Consider the following 22,851-nt stretch of genomic DNA (forward strand, 5'->3'; position numbering starts at 1 on the left):
ACATCATTACTACTTTTACAACCACAAATAAGGGAGAAAGACCTTTTAAATTCAGTGAAGAGAAAATGAAAGATGGCTATAAAATTATCAGTCAAATTACATGAGGCTGATCATGATGGCTTCAGGACAAGAGAGCATCCACACTGGAGGAGAAAGAGAAGGGTGCTTCAAGTCTGAGACATACTTTTGGATCCTGCTGCTTCCTAGATGTTAGTCCTTGGGCATTTCAGTCCCCTTCTGTTGAGCTTTATTTTCCTCACACACAACATGCAGCAACTGAATAAGATAACATGTGGCCTTAAACAGTGGTTGGCCTACCAGTGTTCATTAATGTGTAAAGAATGAACGAACTGTTCTATATCCAGGACTAAACAAGAAACCCTCAATTTTTCAACTCCTTCCTTGAATCACAATGAAAATACTGTTATCTGCAGTTGTTCTAGATCAGTTATCAATATCCTTCTAAATTTAGAATATCTAGGAAGAGGGATTTTTTTTATTTTTTTAAAATTCCAATTGGCAAAGGGCATATTTTTTCTTCTTAGATAGTACCACTTAGTTTTACAATCCAGGGATTTACGTAAAAGAAAGCTGGTCAATTATTACGGATGATACATAACAACAATTTTTGGGCCAAGACTAACAATGATTGCCTTTGAGTCTAAAACAGAATTCTAAGTATGTCCCTTCCTCCTAAATACACACACACACACACACACACACACACACACACACCCCATGCATGCATTCCTGCTCTTTCTCTCCCTGCCCCCAAGTCAAAGCCATTTCCTTTTCCTGGTCACCAGTCACCAGGAAAGTGGGTTGTGTCAAACATGACCCTTACTCAATTACACACTGAGGCTGGGTCATTCCACTGCCCGATCACCAGCAGAATGGGTCAATCTGTGTGTGAGGCTGAGAAAGGTAAATGAAGAATGTAAGCCACTTTGGCCTCCTATAGTTTCTGAGGCTGGCAGCCTGCAGCGCATGTATCAGGGAGGGCCTGAGGAACAATTCCCGTCTGCACATGGGAGCTGCCCTGTCCAGTGTCCATGGGTTCAGAGGCACCAGACGCACCTGAGTCCTGCCCCTGCAACACCCCCATGCCCACTCAGGAAGCAATGGCTCCCACAGATGGCAGGGAGTTGTAGCTTATGCTGTTCTTCCCTTCCTCATCTTCACTCTCTCCCTCACATCCCTAAAGCAACCAGCACACGCATTGGGGCGGTACACCCCAAAGCCAATGTCCCCCTATTCACACTGGAGACACATCCTCATGTCACCCCAGCAACTAGCACTGTGAAGCCTTTGGATACTCCACATAAACACTGCTGGCCTCTGACCCCAGAAATCTTATTCTTCCCACAAAAGAAAAAACTTGTATGAATTAATTTTCCCACCTCTTAACCAGCTGCACAGAAATCATGTGGACATGGCTTTAAAGCTGGATTCCTGATGCGGCCTCAGATTTCTAACCCTCGATTACTTAGAACTAGATTTTCCCCCCACAAGACAATTATCCCCACACCAAGAATCTAGGATGTTTTTTGTCATTTCTCTTGGGACTTATTAAAACCAAAGAAACACTGAAAAATGGAGCAACTTCCATGTACATTCTACATTAACAGACCAACACGTTTCAAAGAATTCACTCACTCAGAGGAAAAAGAAACAATTCTAAGGCAGGAGGTAATTTTTCTTTTTACTTTTCTTTTTGAATGACAATTTTTGTTTTGGAAGGCCTCTGTGTCTATCAGATAGGCAGTAGTGTTTGTGGCCATATCTGTGGCCTGAACGCAGCTGTCTAAACCCTGCAAACAGTTGGAATGACAGTACAGGAATTCTTGGTCTCACTGAAACTGCAGCAATGGCAGGGGCCTCTCTCATGGCAGGCACTGAAAAACCTTTAATCACACCAGACAAAGGCCATCCAGGATGCATGGAAACCAAACCTCTCTCCTCAGCCCTTTGAGAGTAGTTAAAGTAGATATTATTTTAATCAAATCCTTTTAAATCACTAAATAGGATGACTCCATTTAATCAGCTTTTTACACAAAAAGCACGTTTTTGTTCTGATATAACTTGATTACGTATTTTTCAATTTCTAAATGAGTACGGGTTTCACTTTTTAAAAATACACTTTATACATTTAAAGCAATGATATCTGGAAACCAAGCTCAGAACTGTAACCCTCAAGAATTCTAAAAGATTCTGTGGAAAAAAAAAAAAATATTTGCTTTAATGTTTCCCTTGTGCACTACTGCTGCTCCCTCTTTTATCTTTGAACTCTCTTTGCTCACCCAGATTAGTTCCATTTTAAGAATTATCTGTTCATTTGTCTGCTTGAAACTTTATACTTTTGGGGAGAAAGTCAAGGAATGATGGTCTTATCGCCACATAATGCTATTAACAAGCATGGTTTCCACTCATTCATGTCTGCTCAATTTTTTAAGAGGGCCTATTATGGGTCAGGCACTAGGCTTGGCATAGATAAGGATTCTGAGCTGACAAAGCCTGCAGTTCCACAGTGAACACTGCTGTTAGACAGTCACTGCACAGCTAACTACGCAACCACAATGACAGCTTTGAAGTGGCCATGGCGATAGGGGAACCCCATCCAGCCTGGGCCTTTAGGGGAGTGTCAAGGAAGAGCTCTCTAAAAAGTAACAAACACCACTTTCTTAGAACTCACAAAACTTTTTAAAAAATAAGGCACACAAACATATTGTCTCAAATATTATATAAACTCCAAAGTAAGGTGGGGTATGGGAAGGGGAAAGCTCTGGGCCCAGACAGACCTGAGTAGAATCCTTACTATAACTACAGCACCTTGAGCCACTCATGGCTCCCTCACAGGACTGCTGTCATGGAAAAATGTAACATAGATGACATAAAGCGCCCTGCAGAGCAGAATTTCAATAAACCATAGATATTAATTGATACAGAATTTATGCTAACTTGTCTTTGAGCTTTAACATGCCAAAATAAAGCTATTTTTCCACTTCTGTCTTTATAAAAACGTTCAACTAAAAGAGAAAACTTAAAAATCCATGTGAAGAACAAACACTGTAACTTCGGCAATTTTTCTCCACTGGGGTCGGCCAACAGTTGTCATTTACTTATACAACAGACGCACATCCTATATTAGATTCCTCTGGGTATGTAAACACAAACAAAAAGAACAGGTGAGAGATCTGTGTTCAACAGTGTTCTCCCAGCAACAGAAAAAGGCTCTGAAAGTGGAACTTCCGGAACAGAGCTTTCAAAACAGAAAACTCCCCTAAGGCAATGATTGTTTTTCAGGTCGTTAACTACTTGACTGAGGAGAGGGTGCGGGCAGAGCCCTTCAGAGGTACCTCAGACTCACTCCGTTAGAGCAGCATTTCTACCCATTTAGCTTCTCTTACTCTGGGTTCCCTGTGCACTTACAGACACCCCCACCACGGGATCAGTCACCCGTGTTCACTCTTTTGTCAGACACTCATTGCTCCTTCAGTCCCAGTCCATAACTGGCCTTATCTGGCATTCTTTAGACTGGTAGCCAACAGCCCTTTTTCCATTTTAATTCAAGACTCAAGTCAGAAAACAAAAAAAAAAAAAGTATTTGGTTTGTGTTTTTCAATTTAAAAGCGAGTAATTTTACTTGGTCCTGGGAAAGGGACCGCCTTACTGACAAGATAAATGACACTTGGGGAGGAGAAATGATTTGCCTAAGGTCTAACAGCAAGTTAACAGCAGAAGTGAAGCAAAATTGAACACATTCCATTCAGCGCCCCCACACCCCCACTAACGGAGCCCTGCTGTTTGCCCTGCACGGGGCCAGGACTGGGAACCCAGATGAACGGACTTCCCCCTCCTGTGGCTGCAGGATTCACTGCCTGAGTTGGACTGGGCAGGGCAAGTCCTGCAGTCTGGGGCAAATGCCAGGCATTTCTTTGGGCTCCCTGGCACAATACTGCCCAGAGGGGGCTCCTGGCACCCACAGGCTCTTGTGACCTGGCCTAGTCTAGAAGGGTCACAGTGTACCAGTCTCCCATAGGGAACAGCCTTTGCCAATCCCTGGCTTCCACAGTCAAAACCTGAGTGCACGCGGATTCTAAAAAGGTTCCTTCTGCCTTGTCCTAACTAGAGCTGTGTTGTTTCCCCAAGTTCCCCTGGTTTGTAAGAGCTGAGAAGCCCACGGCTAGCAGTAGATCCCAGGCCACCCCGCAGAAGCTAGGTGCCTGCGTGGGGTCAAAGGTCAGGAGTTACCCACAATTGTTCTGGAACAATGTTTCAGACAGTATACTTCCCTAACTTAGAGACAAAACCATTCCGAATGGCTCTAGTTCAGGAAGAAAAGCCTCTCTTGCACTCAAATCAAGATGAGAAATAACCCAAGTCATTCTCAGATGACGAAGGGGCAGCCCCAGAGCGGCCAGGGAACTGAAGAACATAACCCAGAACAGCTGAAAAGTCACACCCAAGGCAATGCGGCTGGGCAGAGTAGTGGGGGCCCAAAAGGACGCCTGGGAGGCTAGCGAGAACTGTGATGTCCGGCCTTTCAGTGGGGGAACTCAAGGTGCCTGGGAGACAGAGAGAAGTACAGACAGAGAAGGCTCAGCAAACGTTCACAGAAATAATGCATTCACAGCTCCTTCTCACGCCACCCCCCATCATGGAGTTTTTCTGGATAGCTCAGCCCTCGGTCAGAGATTCCGAGCCCCTTCTGCACAGCTCTCAGACTGTACCATAATTACCTGAGTACTTGTCGGTCACATTCACTTTTGTCTAAACAGAGTCCGGCATGATGTCTAACACCCAGTAGGAACCAAAAAAATGTTACGTTAATGAAAGAATGACCTGCTACATAGTGGCTGCAATTCAAAGATAAGGCTCAGGCAGAGGTGAGCAGCAGCCATCTGAGAGAGGAGGAAAAACAACAATGAATGGACTGAAGGCGACCTTTTTGACCAGCCTGAGCATAGGCGCTCCCCATTCCTCCCCAGCCCGAAGGCTCCTCAGCTATGGGACAGCTGTTCCATTCTATTTCTGGGGTGGGAGCCACAACTTATAGTCAAAACATATGTTCCCATAAATTACCAGAATTGAGTGTTACAACTAAGGGAAGGGAGAAAATAGTGGGTCCACTAAGGGAGGTAAGGTTTTCTTTCTATTTCACATACCAGTTCCATCTCCAACTCGACCTCTCTCTTAGAAACCTATGGACTTGGCCGGGCGCGGTGGCTCAAGCCTGTAATCCCAGCACTTTGGGAGGCCGAGACGGGCGGATCACGAGGTCAGGCGATCAAGACCATCCTGTCTAACACGGTGAAACTCCGTTTCTACTAAAAAATACAAAAAACTAGCCGGGCGAGGTGGCGGGCACCTGTAGTCCCAGCTACTCGGGAGGCTGAGGCAGGAGAATGGCGTAAACCCGGGAGGCGGAGCTTGCAGTGAGCTGAGATCACACCACTGCACTCCAGCCTGGGCGACAGAGCAAGACTCCGTCTCAAAAAAAAAGAAACCTATGACTCAGAATTACAATCCCAAATTAAAAGTGGACTTCATCCTGGGTTCCAACAGGAAGCCCTTTATAATTCACAAGGCACATGCTCTCAGTGCAAAACTTGCCAACTTACTTTTTCCACGTCTAGATCAGCATCCTGCTTCTTCAAAAAAACTGCAGAAGAAGAAAAAAAATAGTGAGACATCAAAAGAGAACCAAGTACTTTCTGCCTCCAAACCACCCACAAAGCACCACCATAGAATTTCCATTTGTTACAGACAATCAATTTGCCCACAAATTTTTTTTATCATTCACACAATTGTTGCTAAGTCACAGTTGCCACAAACACCTGTCTGAAACTGCAAAGACCTGGCCTTGTACCACCAAAGGAAGCCAGCATGAGATTTCAACTTTCTGGAACTAGGAAAGATAAGGATGGAGGCCTTGTGTGTACACACACACACACACACACACAAACACACTTCACTTTTTCAGAGTCTCTACAAGTCGTCAATGGTTGGGGCACAATTAAAACTGAGTCTTCCAAGGTCTTACTAAATTTACCTCTTGGATTAAAACACCCCCGGCACCCAGCCCATACCTTCCCCCTTCCTATCTGACTGTGGGTGGGCCCCACTGTCAAGAAAGCCTTTTGGAGACGGCCCCTGGTTCCCATCAGCTGGGGTTCCCCTCTGTAGGAGGTTTGCCCACCCAGCAGCCTGCATCAACTTGTCCATGGAACTCCAGCCCCGGGACTACCTTAGAACCTTGTGCCAACCTCTGATGACACCCATGCACGCTTCACATTAATCTTTAAAGTGCCAGGAGCAGGCTGGCAGCTTTCCAGTTTGCTCACATGCTGTGCCTACAACTGGCCAATATTACGGTACTTCATTTATTATCTGCAATTTTAGCTGTTTGAATAAAGCTGCAGTTTTAATAAAGTGTCTAAAGAGAACAATAAAGATAGTTGAATGGAATTACATTTACAACAATATGTTAGGGCAGAGAGTTTTGAGTTAAGAAACATGAAAAAAAGGCAGAAACAATTTTTCCTATCTTAGTAGAGACTCTTAAGCTTTTCAATGTGACTCTCAGTATCTTTCTTCCTGATCCACGATTTAAAACACCCCCATCATAAATTACTATTCCTATCAAAACCATCTCCCCCTCACACACACACACAAGAATTTTTGCACTATTTGTAAAGATGTATAATTAACAGTAATATCTTTGTTTTGTTTAGTCAAAGATGACTCAGAACGAAGGGAAGAAAAAATGACCATGAGGAAGGGAATTTGAAACTCATATATTGTTCTCTGTAGATGGGCATTCAAATCATGAACTCACTGGAGACGAGCAAGAGAACCACCACGGAGGTGAGAGAGAATGTGCTAATCAGCATGCCACTGCAGCTCATGCCTTAGCAACCCATATCATCCCGCCTCTTCCTGGGTTCTGAGACATGCTGTCCTGTTCTACAGAGAAACCACCAGGCAATAGATGCCTTTTCTTTTGGCTAACCCGCTAAGGATCTAGGCACTGCTGAGCTGTATAAAATGAGAATTATTTGTCCAGAAATTTTAACTTGTTTCCCTATAATCAGAAGAGAATAAATCAATACGATGAGAACTCTTCACAAAAGGGAACATATATAGAGTGGAACTTTGCCTGCCACTCTTGAACACTTCCGCAGAGGCTCAGAAAAGTTGTTGCTCTGATTTACAGGTCACAATAAGGAGATTTCTATTTACAAAGTGAAAGATTCTTTCATCAGCCTTAGAAAGACCACTTAGAAAATCATTGCCACTTCTAAGGTAGGGAAGAAACTTGAATACCCTTCTTTCAAGCACACTGTGTAATTCCAACAACATAGGATGCCCACCTCACAACAGATTCTGAAAGAATGAGCCTTCACGCTACAGCACTTTAGCAACCAGGACCAACAGGAAAACGGAAAACCCATGTGAAGCTGCTGACTCACTACTGCATAAGGAGTGTTATCCGTCCATACGTATATACGGCATCATCCAATTTCTTTTTCAGGCTTATGAAACAGATGGAGTTAACTAACAAAAACAATATATACACCCATCATTCTGCAGCCATAAACCAAAAGGAGGACACCACAGCTTTAACTCTGAGGACTCCAAGCAAGATACTGAAATATTTTTAGGCAGCAGCTCCAATGTTTCAAAGATGATAAGGATGGACGCAAAATAGAATTGCTATCTAGAATAAAGAGTGGCATTTGCTTTTCAAACCACGTATATCTTTCTTAAGGCTGTCTTTCTGAAAAGTTGAGAATAAGGAAATGTTTATTCACAAATGTTTAAGTGAAATAGAGATACTTTTTATTTCAAAGATTCATATTTTCTTAAAAATAATTTTTAAAAAACTGACCAGTTATCTTCCTAATTTATCTTTATTCTAAATCTGATCTTCTGAAGATGCAAGTTTTAGGTTTCCAAGACCAAGGGAAGATAGGCTTCTCCCACCCCTACCTCCTCCCCCGTGTGTGTGCACATATGTATAGATACTATATTGATATGCATATGTAGTTACACAGATATTTTTAACAGTTGTCTATCCATTCAATTGTGGGCTTTGGGCATTAGGGCATTTTCCATGCTTTTATTCTTCTTGCTGAAGCACTGCTGATGTTTGGTTTGAGAAACATAACTGAAGTGACCCAGATAGCCCAGTGGAAAAGGCTGATCCATTAATGTTGCAAATGTGTGGTCAAATGTAGGAATGGGAGCCAAAGGACAAGACCTTGACAAAAATGAACTACTTCCAACTGTCTAGATCAGACCAATCCTCCAACGTTGGGTGAACACACAGATAATAAATAAAATTGAGCAATCCTCAACCCTGAGCTCTCTCTCGATAAAGTCATCCCTCCAGCTCCCTGTCACCCCCCCTGCACTGTTTCCAAATGCTCACAGACATCTCCCTATGAGCCTCACGAATGTTACTCGGGCGGAGTAACCAGTACACAGTCAAAGGAGAGCGGGCTGCACGCTCAGAGAATGGCCAGAGGCCTGACAGTGCTGCAGAACAGAGGAGTGGCTAGGAGGATGGTAGCAGGTTGGAGGGAGAAAGGTGGGAAGGAAGGCAGACGCCAGACTGTGAGAGATGGTGTACAGTAGCTAAGAAGGCAGCCAGAAGTAGCACTGTACCACTGTGTTTTCAACCCGCCTCTATCCCAGGAAGGGGCCGAAAAAGAAAGGCAGCCCCAATATATTCCTGGCGCTGGGCTATGCCTTGTCATTCCAATCTCACCAACCCTGCTGGGTAGCAACTTTCTCCTCATCAGCCTGCAGGGTCTAGATCAAAATCACCTTTCACTCTTGTTTTCCTTTTCCCAAACTCCCATGCAGGACTAGATTTCTTCTTCTCTGTGCTCCTATGGCACTTTGCACAGGACCTGTTTCACCGTTTCCCTGCTAGACTGTCAGCTTGCTGGTGACTGGGACTACACCAAGCATGGTACCTGCAACATACAGGGGCATGTGCCATCTCTGGTGATGGCTGGAGGAAGGGTGAAGAGGGGAGGTAACAGAGGGAATTAAATCAGGCCCACCCTACTCTCCCCTGCATTATCAGGAGGTGTGCGTGTTGGGGTGGTGCTGGAGTATGTAAATCCAGAGTGTAAGCACACACCACACACAATGTATTCAAAACCAGAAGATGATCTTCCTCTTTAAATTCAGTCCTGTGTCTTTAGCTTTAAATAAATGATGGAGATCCAACCTGGAGATTCTGCTATTACGTTGACTACTACCCAGCAATTCTTGCTACTGAAAGAGATTCAATACATTAGGGTCATAATCACGTCTCATACAGGATGAAGGACATTTAAGGGCCATGATGAATCCAAGATTTAAATCATGGTTTAGGATTTTGTCTGATTATTTTAAAAATAGAAGATTGAGAGAAACATGAGATATGATTTTCCCTTGCCATAGTATCTTCTCTATTTCAAATTCAACCCTTTTCACTACTTGCAAAAGATTTAAAATATTCATTGACCTGCCAAAAAACATCTGTACATTGCTAGACACATCTTCACAGATTCACATCTGAATGGCTTCTTTCTGCACCAACGATCATAGCTCTATTCAACCACAACTAAAGTGAGAACCTCAGAACCGTACATGGAGTGATGTCAGTGGTGACTGAGGATAAAATAGCCGTTTGATAGCAACTTCATATCAAGCGTGTCCACAGGGACAAGTGCTCCTTCACTTATTCTTAACTTAGGATCCAAGGCACAAAAATGACCAGGCAGGGACAGACTCAGCCATAATTCCAAAGAAGGCTGAGACATATACAGACCACACACAGAAGCTCCTCAATGCTCTCTGGCAACAGGGCAGCCCCTGGCTCCCTGCCTGCAGCCCAGGAACAGGCCCACTCTCACAGGGCTCCCTGAGGCCCATGCAGCTGCAGACAGACATGCAGTGTGTGGGACCATCCACGCTCAGGGTCACCACAGTCTCCTGTGTGCACAACAGCTGGGTTAGGCGCCTGAGACAGGACCCAGCTCAGACAAGGCCCTCTGTTGTGGAGCATTCCTCATTGCCTCGTTTCCCCAGGAAAAATGTATTTTCCTCCAACCAGTCACTCTGGCTCCAAACTAGCTCATTCTCCTGTGTCAAACCTTCTCCCAAGGTTAGAGACGGCAGCAACTGCAACTTCTTTTCCTGTCTTACCCAGCCCCAATCAAGGTACAGTGATATGTGCATGTTCAAAATGAGGGGCACAGGGCAGTGACGAACTTGGTACTAGACATTGGTCCTACCCCAGGGGCATCTAGGGGAAAGACTCTAGTCTAGTAGAGGACAGCAGAGGCGGCTGGGGAAGGCCTTGGTGTCCCCTACATTGGGAAGATGCACAAGTCTCAGCCAGTGCTATGTGTACTTTGTATTAGTATTTTGTTCTTGCTTATCTTATGTCAATATTTATTTTAACTCATTAAAAAGGTAATACATGCTCATTGAAGATATGGAAAATATGAAACCCCTGTTATGATACTGAAGCTTTTCATTTGGGGCCAGTTTTTGTACGCACATATAAATTTTCACATTCTACCCCAGCACCTCCGCCTTGCACATCACAATGGAGAGCACACAACTTCTGATAGAGGCAACCAAGAGGGGAGGGGACCCCATAAAAACAGTGTACCTAGAACCCTAACTGCATGGTCTGTTTCAATTAGTATCACGGTGACCACCTGATGATGCCCTTCATCCCTGACCTATGAATTACTCTCTACAATACAGAATTGTGGTCCAAAGGCAGGGAGGAAGAGGTTGGCTTGGAAACCAAGTTTCATCCCCAGCACTGCTGTTTATCTGCTCTGCGATTGGGTGGGAGGCGGTGAGGCAAGGGTTACATATTTAAAAACCCCAGGGGCCAGGTAAGCAACATAAATGAATAACGCAGGTGAGATGAAGCTGGGTGAGCTGAAGAGCCCTGCCCCCTCCAAAGAAGACAGCCGCAACACTGCTTGGGCAAGCTGTTATTATTAGAGAAGGCAAGTTCAGTTTTGTCAAACCTTCCCTTTGTTTTAAGGAGAAACTGGAAATCTCAGCTTTTATATATAATACTGCCCTATTTAAAAGTGTTAGTTTACATTTTTAAAACACACCGTGTGGCCCAACAAAACATAAATGAGGGTATGTATGATCCAGCCCATAGAGTGGTTTGCTATCTTTGGAAGTAATAAAAAAGTACATGCCTCCGTTTCTCCTTCTGTTAAATAGGAAATTGACTGCTATCTGCTCACCACTGGGGATTTATTTAAGAGCACAGAGGGGGTCTTATTATCATATAACAAAATAATCCAAATGCATTCAGATACACAAAGCAGGGTAACACATTCCCTTATATTTCTTAATCATGGTTGACATAAATGGGGATTGATGTGGTGTGGAACTACTCAAAATGTATATTCATGCAGTTAGCTTCTAAATAAACAAAAGAAGAGAGCTGCAGTAGACTTAGAGGATGAGGGTGTGACCATCTGGTGATACTGGATCAAATGGCCGAATGAAAGCCAGATTGGAATGGCTCTGATTTTTAACAAACACCGTGTGGAGACAGGTAGTACTGACAACCCTCTCAAGAAGAACTGAACTAAAGGGTGGCAGAGAAGTGGGGTGTTGGCCAAAGGAGAATCGGGATTAAGGAGAGTGCATCCTTTAAGATGGATAAACTTACAAATGTTTACACATGATGGAAATTATCTCATTTTAAGGCAAGCAAACAAAAAGCCCAAGTACCAACTGAAGGAACTGTGTCAGAAAAATACGAGACTATGTTGGGTGCAGCAAAAATTGTATTAGTAAGAGTTAAAAAAAAATCCAAAATCGAGTTATATAGGTTTTCCTAAACAAGAAGCCAGGAAAAAAAAGTCCTTACTACAACACACACTGCCCTACATTTTACACTGTGCCATTTCTGTATTTGTCCTTTTTAGCCTACTTCTATCACAGTCTCTCTTTGCTAAAATACATTAGTTGCCATGGGAACGATGTCATAGTGTGTAAAACCATTTACTGTCCTTGGAAAGGCATTCATGATAAAATTGAACAGTAGCACGTTTCACAAAGAGAAGCAACAGAAGCGGTTGTGCAAGAACACAACAAGGTCTCACAATTGTGACTTCAGAGTATTCCTTTACCACCAACATCACAGGTCTCTGAGAGTCGCATGAGCTTTTGCATGTCCGTTTTCCCCAAATCACCCAGAGCAGCACCTTTCCAAATGTACTTAAAGTCTCTGACCTAATGTTGATGAAGACAGTAGATTCCCTAGAACTCACACTTCCAAGAGGTGGAGAGGGGCTGGAAGACCACAGAATCAGAACGGTTTTATGCATCGTAAGACTTCCACTATTGGAGAGGATCCAGTCCTGTCATACATTCTGCTGTCCAACTTTGTTATCAGAGATACAAATCATATTTGGAACACAGAGATTTAGACTTGAATTTGCTTACTGGCATGGATTACCAAGACACTCCTTTTTTTCTTTCATCAATTCAAAGTAACCCAAATTCATCACATCAAGAAAATATATTGCACAACTCTCACGTCCCCTTCTGACAAAGAAGGCACACAGCCAGGTGTATGTTCCCTGGAAGCTTAAAATCTAGTTGGGGACAATCAGGCAAGAGCACAGTCTCTTGCTTGGGCTGTGGCAAAGAGCTGGATTTTATCCTAACTGCGACAGGATGACATCGGGGAGCAACATGATCTCATAGAGATTCTTTTAAATATATGAATTTGTAACTTTAGAGACAGGGTGTCACTGTGTCACCCAGGCTGGAGAGCAGTGGTAAGATCATAGCTCACTGCAGCCTCGACCTCTTAGGCTGAAGCGATCCTCCTAACTCAGCCTCCTGTGTAGCTAGGACTACAGAAGTGCTTCACCACGACTGGCTAATTTTTAAATTTTTTGTAGAGACGGAGTTTCGCTGTGTTGCCCAGGCTGGTCATGAATTCCTGGCTTCAAGTGATCCTCCTGCTTTGTCATATAGATTTTTTAAAAGCTCATTCAGCCATTGTGGGAAGTGGGGTTGGAAAGATCAAGACTAGAGAAGGGCAGAGTCCAGACAAAGGATGGTGCAAAGCCGATGGAGAAATGTGATTGTCTACTCAGGTTGACAGCGTCCCTCCCTTTGTCTGCAAAAGTGCCGGTTTATGCCTGCTGTCCCAGCACACAGTCAGGTTAAGCACTTGTTCCGATGTTTCACTTTGTAAACCAAGTGTTATTATTGGTTATATTAAAATATACTAGGAAGGGTTTTGTAACCTCTACTTTGCACTTGCAGCTTCTCCCATACCTTATCTACCAGTGTGTGAGATGACTATACAGTGAAGGGAATGTTCACGCTAACATGTGATTAAAGCTGAAAGATGACTAATGACAATCCATCTCTTTTCCTGTCCCTTTCCAGTCGTGGTGTAAGCTATACCTCCCTTTCAAGGACAACACGCAGTATGCTCACCATAAAACAAAGAGTACTTGCACATGAGCAGCTAAGGGCAGCTAACTCCTTCCAGTCTTGATTGGTACTGGGAAAAGTATTTCAGGCCACTGCCTCCACCAGACACTAGATGTGCTGACCATTGTACTGTGACCCATGCTGCAGCCTGAGATGCACGAAACAGCAGTCAGAAGGGTTAATGGAAAACACAGGAAGTTATATGTTTGGCATACATGAAATATTCACGGGAAACAGTTCTGCTACAGGCCTTTTAAAGAATTGTCTGAATGCTCTCATTTCAGTGTTTTTGTCATTTATTGAATGGTTACGCTATTTTATTTTGCAATATACCTTTTGGCAGTGATGAGCTAAAAAGAAAAAGAAAATGCAAGTTTAATAAAAAATTAAGTACCAAATTTTTGCTTTTCAAGAAAGCAGATGATGAAAATAAATTCACACAAAATGCTTGTTGATATTTACTATCCATCATGGTAGCCTTAGTGATATTACTGACTACATAAACCACAAGTCACAAATCTGCTAAAAAGGCAACAGCAACTACTTCAAATGTTAATAATGATGCAAGACTATGTTAAGGAAGATGATTTAACATTCGCAGCTGCAGGTTCACTAACATAGCACTCTAGGAACATTTCTTTTGAATCAAATGTCTGTTGTTCCAAATTGATTTTGCTTATTTTTGAGCTCAGGTTTTTATGCACATATATGAAAAGTGAAATGACTTTAATGTATTAGCTTCATTAGCAGAAGAAAAAAACTTCACCAACAGTTAAATCATTCCAGTTTTATGTTAGTATTACCAGGTGTTTTAAACAGAAAATCCATTAATTCAAATAATAAGTTTTTTCATTTATCTCATGGGATCAAAACAAAACTTGTGGACATTTATTTTATCACAGGTAAAACATCTCATATTATTATAAATGCTACTGTAAACGGTAAAAAGTTCAACACGGAAGATAAAATAATTTGATTTTGTAGGAATAATACAAATACAAATTTGTGATGCTAAAAATAATGTTATTAACTAAATCAAGAAACCTATGGTGCAGAAAGTTACTTAGAATGTGTTATGGCACGTGCATAATTCATAACCGCATTCAAACAAGTGGCTATATCCTATCGAATGTAAAAACTGCAGAGGTAGAAATTAACTAATAGTTACATATACCCGATTAGAAATATCCCAAATTTTTTGTGACAAAGCCAATACTAAATACAAAAAACACTTCAACATAGCAGTATATTCCTTCTCTTTTGTCCCCTATCATCATCAACTGGGTTTGTTAATGCTTGAGAAATGACTCTCTATGTCAATCTGGGTGTGCCATAATGGTATGATAGACAAGTCCTTTAAAAAGTTCGGGTGTATGCTGTTCCAAACTAGTTGGAAGTCTTTGATCAAAGCAGTGAATGAAGCACCAAAACACTTCAGCTTTTGAAGCCTGTAGCCAATTGCAGTTATTGAAAATAAGGCTTGTAAAGAGAAGATGCTCAAATTTATCCCAACAAAAGCAAAGGAGAAACTGAACACATTGCATGATGAGAACTCAGTGTTCAAGATTTAATTCTGAAATTATGTTCTGATGTTTTGTAATATCTTGACTTGTGGCAATCTTTTGATGGAGTGCCTAGTTTCGATTGGATACATTTATATTCTGTACCAGAATGGAGTGAAACTGAGAAGGTCTGCAATTTTGTGCCATCTAAATTTGACAAAACAATTAAAAGGACCACCGAGCAACTTACTTTTGTAAGTTTTGTCTTATAAAAATATTTGTTGAAGAATTCTGAATGAGAGAAAATGATCTGTGAAAATATTTGGGTGAAAATAGTTATACAGTTCAATATTTTTAAAACTTTTCTAAGAAGAGCTTCCATTTAGCAGAATTTATTCAGAATTCACCAAGGACTTTGCATCTAAGAGCTATTTTCTCAATGCGAAATATTGTGATGCACACACAGAAGCCAATCAGATATTAATTTCAAATACTAACTATAAACACAACTTTGAAGAGATTGGAGGCGACTTTATTAAGAAAATTAAAAACAATTCGTTCTTTATATGAAGTATCACTGGCATAGGTGTTAGAGACATGGCTCAAAAGTTGAATAATGGGAGTGAAAAATAATTACTTATGTTATTGTTTTATAAAACTTAGATAATCAATACAAGGTTTTTAAATTTAATCTATATAGACATATGTTTTTAAGTTTTAAAAATTTTATTTCTGAAAAGATTCTGAAGAGAACTATTGTATAGGTCTAAAATATTTTTAAATGTCAGTTAATAAATCAATACTTCTTAAATTCTATCAATATAATTATTTACTGACTCTTTTCAATTTAAATTATGTGGTTCTCCACCTCTAACTCTCTTGGCTCCCCCCTGACAGACAAGGTAAAAATATGAGATATATTTATGTTTTGAGAAAATTTGCTAAGAGTGTCACAATAATTTTCTGGTAAGAAAATACATAAGCAGTATCTAAACAGGCAACTCCCCACCTCACCCCAGAACACCCCTAATAAAGGCACACTTTTAAAGCAAGCCTGATGATTTCCCCTCCAAAATTACTAGGTATTTCAGAAACAGCAGGTTTTAAAATACATCATCTTAAATGCAGCATCATCCTCATGTGAATGTCAAAGAGAGATGAAATGCGATTAAACAGAGCTAACTGGTTTTTTCTCCCCCTCTCTCATTTGAGTGTTCTGGTAACTACTTACAAATTACACTTGGAAATGAAACCCTTCATAAACTGATACTTTATTTAGCACATGAGAACTGAATAAAAATGAAGAGCATTTTCCCTTGTATTTAGAGACATTTCTACTATTCACCCTGTTACCTTTAAAATATGGAACTGAAGGATCACACACAGTAAAAATTCTCCTCTAATCTCCAGCATCACAGTAAATTCATTAGAGAAAGTCTTGAAATTCTAATACTTTCCACGGACCTGAGGCCCCAAGGCAACTGAGGTCCTTCTCAGGGAAAAACTGCCACTAGCTAAATAATGGGAAGCCGGAAACCCCACACCACCTTGAAACATCAGGGGGAAAACTCTGTCCCTTGGGGAGAGAACCGCACACTTCTTGCCCCAAATGAACCTAAGACAGGTATACTAAGCCATGATTTATCACAGGAAAAATGGTATACTATAAGAGTATAGGTAAATTTGTCACAAATAAAAAAGTTTAAGCAGTTAAAATCTAGCCCAAATGCAGAGTGGCAGCTTTGAAATATACACTCACTACCTAACAATATATGAAAGATGTTACTATATTTCTGCATGATTGAATTCAACTTGATTATGATCACTGCATTTCTGCTTATGGCAGGAAAAAAAACAAAAAACAAAAAACACCAATCTTACTCGTTACAGGTAACCTAGGGGCTTCAAAATTAAATCTGTAGTTGCTTCAGGGTAATTAGTCAAATTAAACTCACTTCAAGCTTCCTCTCAGGGCTCTGTTCCTTCCCTTCTCCGCCTTCTCCCCAGTGAGATTACAGACCATCACAGTGATGGGGAGAGGGTCCAGTCTAAGTGCTGGCCTCTGGCCCCTGTGGGATGTCTTGTTCCTTTGTCATTGGGTGCTGGCCTGGTTTGGCTGACGTAGCTGGTCAATACCTCACTGGGCTCAGCAGTATCTGTGGCCACGATCTCAGCCAGCCTCCAGCAGGGAGACTGGCACACTTCCCTTCCGTGCCCTCTCTATTCTGACCCTAGATCTCTCAGTACCTTTATATCCACCCAAGGGCATAAGCAAGACTGTCGGGATTTCCCCACGCCAGGTACAGGTTTTGGGGAACGGGGAAGGAACACCACCTCAGGGCCCATTTCTACCTAAACACGCTCCACTGCAGGGCAAACTGCAAGGTGGTTTCCGTCCAGAGTTCCAGAGATGAGGCAGGGCACCAGTGCTCTTTGCTTACAGGGGGTCGCCCACCTACCTGGGCCTTCTATCATCTCAATAACCCCGTAAGTAGATGCCCAGGATAACTGGGTCCTAGATCTCAGTGACCCATCCATTCCTTAACCCTGGAATCCTCTGAATCTCTGCAAGCTCCAACCCAGGAAGCGATTTTCTCCTTGGGCTAACGGAAGTGATCCTGTAGCCTCCCTCCTCAGTGGCTTAATGTACCATGCCAGGCCTTCTGAGATTTGGCTGCTTGGAATCCACAAACCATTTTTCTTTTAACAAAGCTTGTCTCTTTTAAATGAAGGCTTGAGCTAACTCTGTTCTCTGAAACAAGCTTTAAGGGCCTGTTTTGGAAGTCAAAAGCCGAACAATGTCTTCTTTGTCCTTGACCATGTTCTGTCCTCCCCTTGAAGTGATGGAATCCTTAGCTTCAATGGCGGAGACTCCCAGGGCAACAAGAATTAGGAGGAAGGGAAAGTAAATTGAATACTAGTTCAAAATATTATTCCCACTAAACTAGCTGCTCATAACACAAGGTCTCAGAGGTCCCAGAACACTTTCCTAGGATTAAAAAAAAAAAAAAAAGTGCAACACATTGGCAGGTCATTCTCCTAGAAGATACCATTTATACCATTATACATTCATATTTGAACCAAGGGCAAGGGGAGCCTATGGCTTTCCGTTTCTTGAGTTCTTCCTACCCAATATCTTCAATCTCTGTCCTACCGTTGAGTGGAGGTCCAAAGCCAACCTTGCATGAGCATCATTTTGGAACTCTTCGCTTCCCTGGGTTTCCTCACCTGAGGCCCCCTCACCTTTGTCACTCCTCCTTTGAACTGCTGTGCCCAGTCATCATGTCCGAGGCCTCAGACCCTTCCATATCTAGCACCTCCAATCCAAGCTCATGTCCCTATCCAGCCCAAATACTAGTTTCAGCTGATTCAAATGATGGTTTCTTTAGTCTCTTAGAGCATCCTGTTATTCAAACCAATGCCTAACTCTAGGTCACCACAAGGCCAGATTTTTCATTCCCAAGTGACAAGTATTACCAGGCAAAGTCACAAAATTGGGCTAAAGGGAACCATAAGCATATGTGCAAATTCCAATGGGACCTCACTCCGTAATATTTTTTATCCATCTATTTACACACTATCCTGTAGTTTAGTGGCTGGCTGAATTTTTTCTAGATTCTCCAAGCCCACTCTCCCTTCTCCAAATCTCTCAACATGAGATGACAGTTCAGCCTCCAGCTTCACAGAAAAGTTCCAGGATACTCCACTCCTTTGAACTCCTTTCTTCTCACATGCAAATTTCACTGTATCTTTATTTATCTTGCAGTAATAGTTAAAATCACACAGGTAAAGTACATAGCACCATGCCTGCCATTTAGTAGGCATGCGATCTTGTAAATATTATTCTTGTCTGTTCTCTTTCTCTCTGAGTGACGGCTACTTTCTCTTACTTTGGGGGTTATAGTGGGTTCAGTGGTGCCAACTCCTCAACCAAAAAAACCCAAAAAAACAAAAAAAAAAAACAAAAAAACACCATGCCCATCTGGAACCCGTGAATGTGGCCTATTTGGAAAAAGGGGTCTTTGTAGATGTAATTAAATTAAGAATACCAAGATAAGAATATCCCATATTAGGGCTGGCCCTAAATTCAGTGACAAGTGTCCTTGTAAGAGAGGAAAAGGCCATGAAATGACATGCAGAGGAGAACGCCCTGTGAAGACGGAGGCAGAGATTGTAGTGACATGCCTACAAGCCAAGGAAAGCCAAGGTTTGCCGGCAGCTACAGAGAAGCCTGGGTCAGAATCTCCTTCAGGGACTCCATAAGAAATCAACCCTGCCAAGAGCTTGGTTTCTGATTTTGGACCTCCAGGACTATGAGAGAAAATGTTCTCTTGTGTTAAGCTGAGTTTGTGGGAATTTGTTACGGCAGTCCCAGGAAACCAATAGAAGGTCTAACTCTATACTTAATTAGGATCTCACCTCCACCAACTCTTCACCCATCTCCTTCCATCCATCGTTCCTTCTCACTCCTGCCTCACCAGCACCTCCCTCTTTAGTGGATCATTCCTGCATGTCCTAGCTCAACCATGGGCTAGACTGAAAACCCCATGGCTGTTTTGGTGGGGAGCACAGAGCAGGAATCTTCCTGCAGCAGCAGTTCTGGATCTCAATTGTGTGGAAGGAAGCCCCGTTCTGGGGATGTGGGCCAGGGTCTTTCATTCCCTGGAAACAGAACCTCTGTCACAGCTAGAGATGTGAGGATCAGGGAAGGCAGTAGGGCTTGCCTTGGGCGCCCCAGATCAGGGACTCTTACCCACACAGCATGTTGGACTGGGGTACCATCAAATAATGTTTAGGGTTGCAGTGTTTTAAGTGCCAATCCTTCTTGGATCATACTTATCAATAAATTAACCAGAACCTGTCCGTTTCCCAGGAGCTGCTGGCACTCACAGAGGCATCTGGTTCTGTTCATTCTACCAGTCCTTCCAGAATCTTCCCAGCCACCCTTCACCCTCACTGGTCTTCACTGAATAATTCTCAGCCTCTAAGAGAACAATCTCTAACACTTGGCAATCTGAAATCAAGAATCTGTTGAATAATGACTATAAGACTATGGGAATTACATGGTCAATCACACTTATATGAAAAGAAGAGTGAGGTATAGCACATTATCTACGCCTTGGCCCTAATGGGCAGGCAAGATTAGAAGGTAGGGCCATTGCATTTTCACCCAAGGAGGCAGAACATAAGGGGGAATCTAAAACATGCAACCAAAATCTGGATTCTAAACCATGACTCCAAGGATCCATAAGTGCAGAGGACCCAATGTATCACCTGCAGGAAGAAAAGTTATTTAAGACACATCTCATTCTAGAAGTACTGAAAACACATGTAAAACCTCTCAACCTGGAAGCTTAGAATCAAAACCAATGAGCATTTAATAAATGCACAGTGTAGTGTTACACAGCACAAGGCAAATTAAACAAAGTTCACTCTCAGTCTTCTAGAAACTTGCTCCTAAAAATGGACAATGTTGACGCTGACGTGTACAAAAGAGGGTGGACATGAGCAGAATGAATAAATACATGAAGTGGTGACATTATATGCCAGCAAAGGGAAAAGTGCATTTTGTCAAAGTGCCATGCGATCTCCCACATTTAAGGTGGTGGTTGTGGTGGTGGGGAGGTGGCAGGAAAAGCACTTAAATTATAGACAGACAGTGTATGGTTAAGCAAGCAAAAAAATCCACCACCGCTTCTCGAAGATCACAATAGCATTTCAAACAACAGTAAATCACCAGGTACCTCCCCTCCCCCTTTCAGCTGCAGCAGTTGGCCTACATCCACAGAAAGTGTTCTTACTGCTCTCTCTATTCCAGATACATGGCATCCAGGAGAGGACTAGGCAGGGGAAGCCATTAACGAGAAATCACAGCGAGTTCTCACAGGCAGCTGAGAAGGCTCTTCATGAATGCAGACCAACACTGCCTGTTGTGCTGTTTTGAGTTTTGTTATAGAAATGACTCCCCATGACCATGGAAAACATTTTATAAAGCTTGTTTTCAATCATTCTTTTGAAGGATATATAAACAAAGGCTATAGCTGAGCTGTAGATTTAAATCATTACTTTGTAGGGCCTTAAGTCTGCGACAGAACCCTCTTCCTACGCTAAGGAGACTCTACTACAAAGCGAACAAAATCAGTGCATGGAGAGGAAGGCACTTCCACAGCCAAAATTGGGCTATACATGCAGAGGCACTCAGTTAAATGTTGTTTTGTGAGGTCCAGAAGTGGGTAGGTACATAATACTTTCAGGCTCAACAATACTGGCAATCCATTTGGCTATTCTTCTCTCGCCCATCATTTATTACTGTATTCCTCCAATTTCCTGTAGATTTTGAAGCATTATGCATTTTCTCCCTGCTCTTGGATGTCATTTCCTTTCTTTTTTAGTGAAAATCTTGTGGATGAAAACCTGATGGCAGAGGGCAAAGGAGTAATTATTTCCCCAATTACCCTAAATTTTTAACAAAAAGCTCAAGATTCCAAACAAAAGATCTTCAAATACATACCATTCTCAAAATGAAAGGGTGGTTCCTAAAACAGTCTAGGACAGTTAATGAACCCAAACTGTGTTGTGGGTCAGTAGGGAGTATCTCGTGCCACCAGAAAATACAGAAGCTCAATGTACAAAAGGATGCCAGTCTCATAGCACAGATGCCCAGAAAGCCCTGCACGTTCCAGTGCCTTACCCCGGGCCTGTGCAAATGAACACTGCTGAGTATCCACACTGTGAATGACAGTGTGCTACATGCCTGAGGTGGACAGTCAAAAAGGGGAGCAGCCAACATTTTTGCACATGTGGGGCCAAGTGTGTCTTGGAGAACTGGATTCTACTTTAAGCTAAATTAGTAACTGGATGTACAAACTTGGGCAAGTTGTAAAAACCTTCTGAACTCTGAATTTCTCATATTGAATTTAATTAACAATGTCAGGCATAACTTATTAGGAGGCAATTGACAGATACAAGTGTTCAATGCAAGAGAATAAAGAGATTAGGGGAAGCTTTCGAGAGTCGGGATCCCAGCTGGGCCTAGACAGGTAAGTAGAATTTGAAGGGAAGGGAAGGACGGGGGATTCTGGGAAAGGAAAACAAAGGCCGGAGCCATATTGCCAATTAATGAGATGGTGATGGGCTTCTGGCTTACCAAGCATTAGCATCTGCTAAATGAGGTGAGCCAGGATGACTGAGGAAGAACGTAGATAGTACAGAAGGCACTGAAGGCCAGGCTAAGGAACCTGGTCATTCTGCCTCCATTCACTGGGCTGTTTAGTAAAGGGACAGGGCCCAAGAACCAGTATCTACATTAGCCGGCACATCCACAGTGACATGGATCAACACCTCCTCACTCAATCTAGGAAACAGGAGAGTGAAGCCAAAGCTATCTGCAAACCATAGAGAGCCTGAAGGATATAACATATCCAGAGAATATGGATCAGACAAAGGAATAACCAAAGGACAGCCACAGAAGGACATTTCAAGTAGGAGACAATGACAAATGATAGAGAATGACAGAATGTTAAGAGTTCACCGGTAACTCCTGCTGAGTTTTACATTTGAAAACAATAAAGAACCACGTTTGTATTTCTCAGTTAGAAAATAAACTAGACAATAAAAGGTGATACCCTTCAAACTCAGATAGCAACTAGAGAAACCATTAACAGAAATCAGTGCTTCTTAAAATACCCTTAGCGCATGTATGTGCCTAGGTACAGGCAACACATCGCACAATCTCTAGAATAACATAAAAGTAAAATTAAAACAAAAATCAAATTTCACAAGCGGCAACATTTGAAATTGTTACTGCTTCTAAATAGACACAACATTTGTGTGGAAATGAAGGAAC

The 22,851-nt window shown here is 42.3% G+C and overlaps 1 protein-coding gene across 1 annotated transcript in view; it reads right to left on the bottom strand.

The window, feature by feature from the left end:
• FYN (FYN proto-oncogene, Src family tyrosine kinase) overlaps positions 1-17,559 on the bottom strand; it is a 195,262-nt gene extending 177,703 nt beyond the window's left edge. The window contains exons 1-2 of the mRNA XM_011935022.1: positions 17,465-17,559; positions 5,622-5,662 (exon numbers count right to left, since the gene is read on the bottom strand). The gene's annotated coding sequence lies outside the window, so the exon portion shown is untranslated. The remainder of the gene's footprint in view (positions 1-5,621; positions 5,663-17,464) is intronic.
• Positions 17,560-22,851: the final 5,292 nt, after the last annotated feature.

Source organism: Colobus angolensis, unplaced genomic scaffold (genome assembly GCF_000951035.1).
Source record: "Colobus angolensis palliatus isolate OR3802 unplaced genomic scaffold, Cang.pa_1.0 Scaffold14, whole genome shotgun sequence".
Classification (NCBI taxonomy): Eukaryota; Metazoa; Chordata; class Mammalia; order Primates; family Cercopithecidae; genus Colobus; species Colobus angolensis.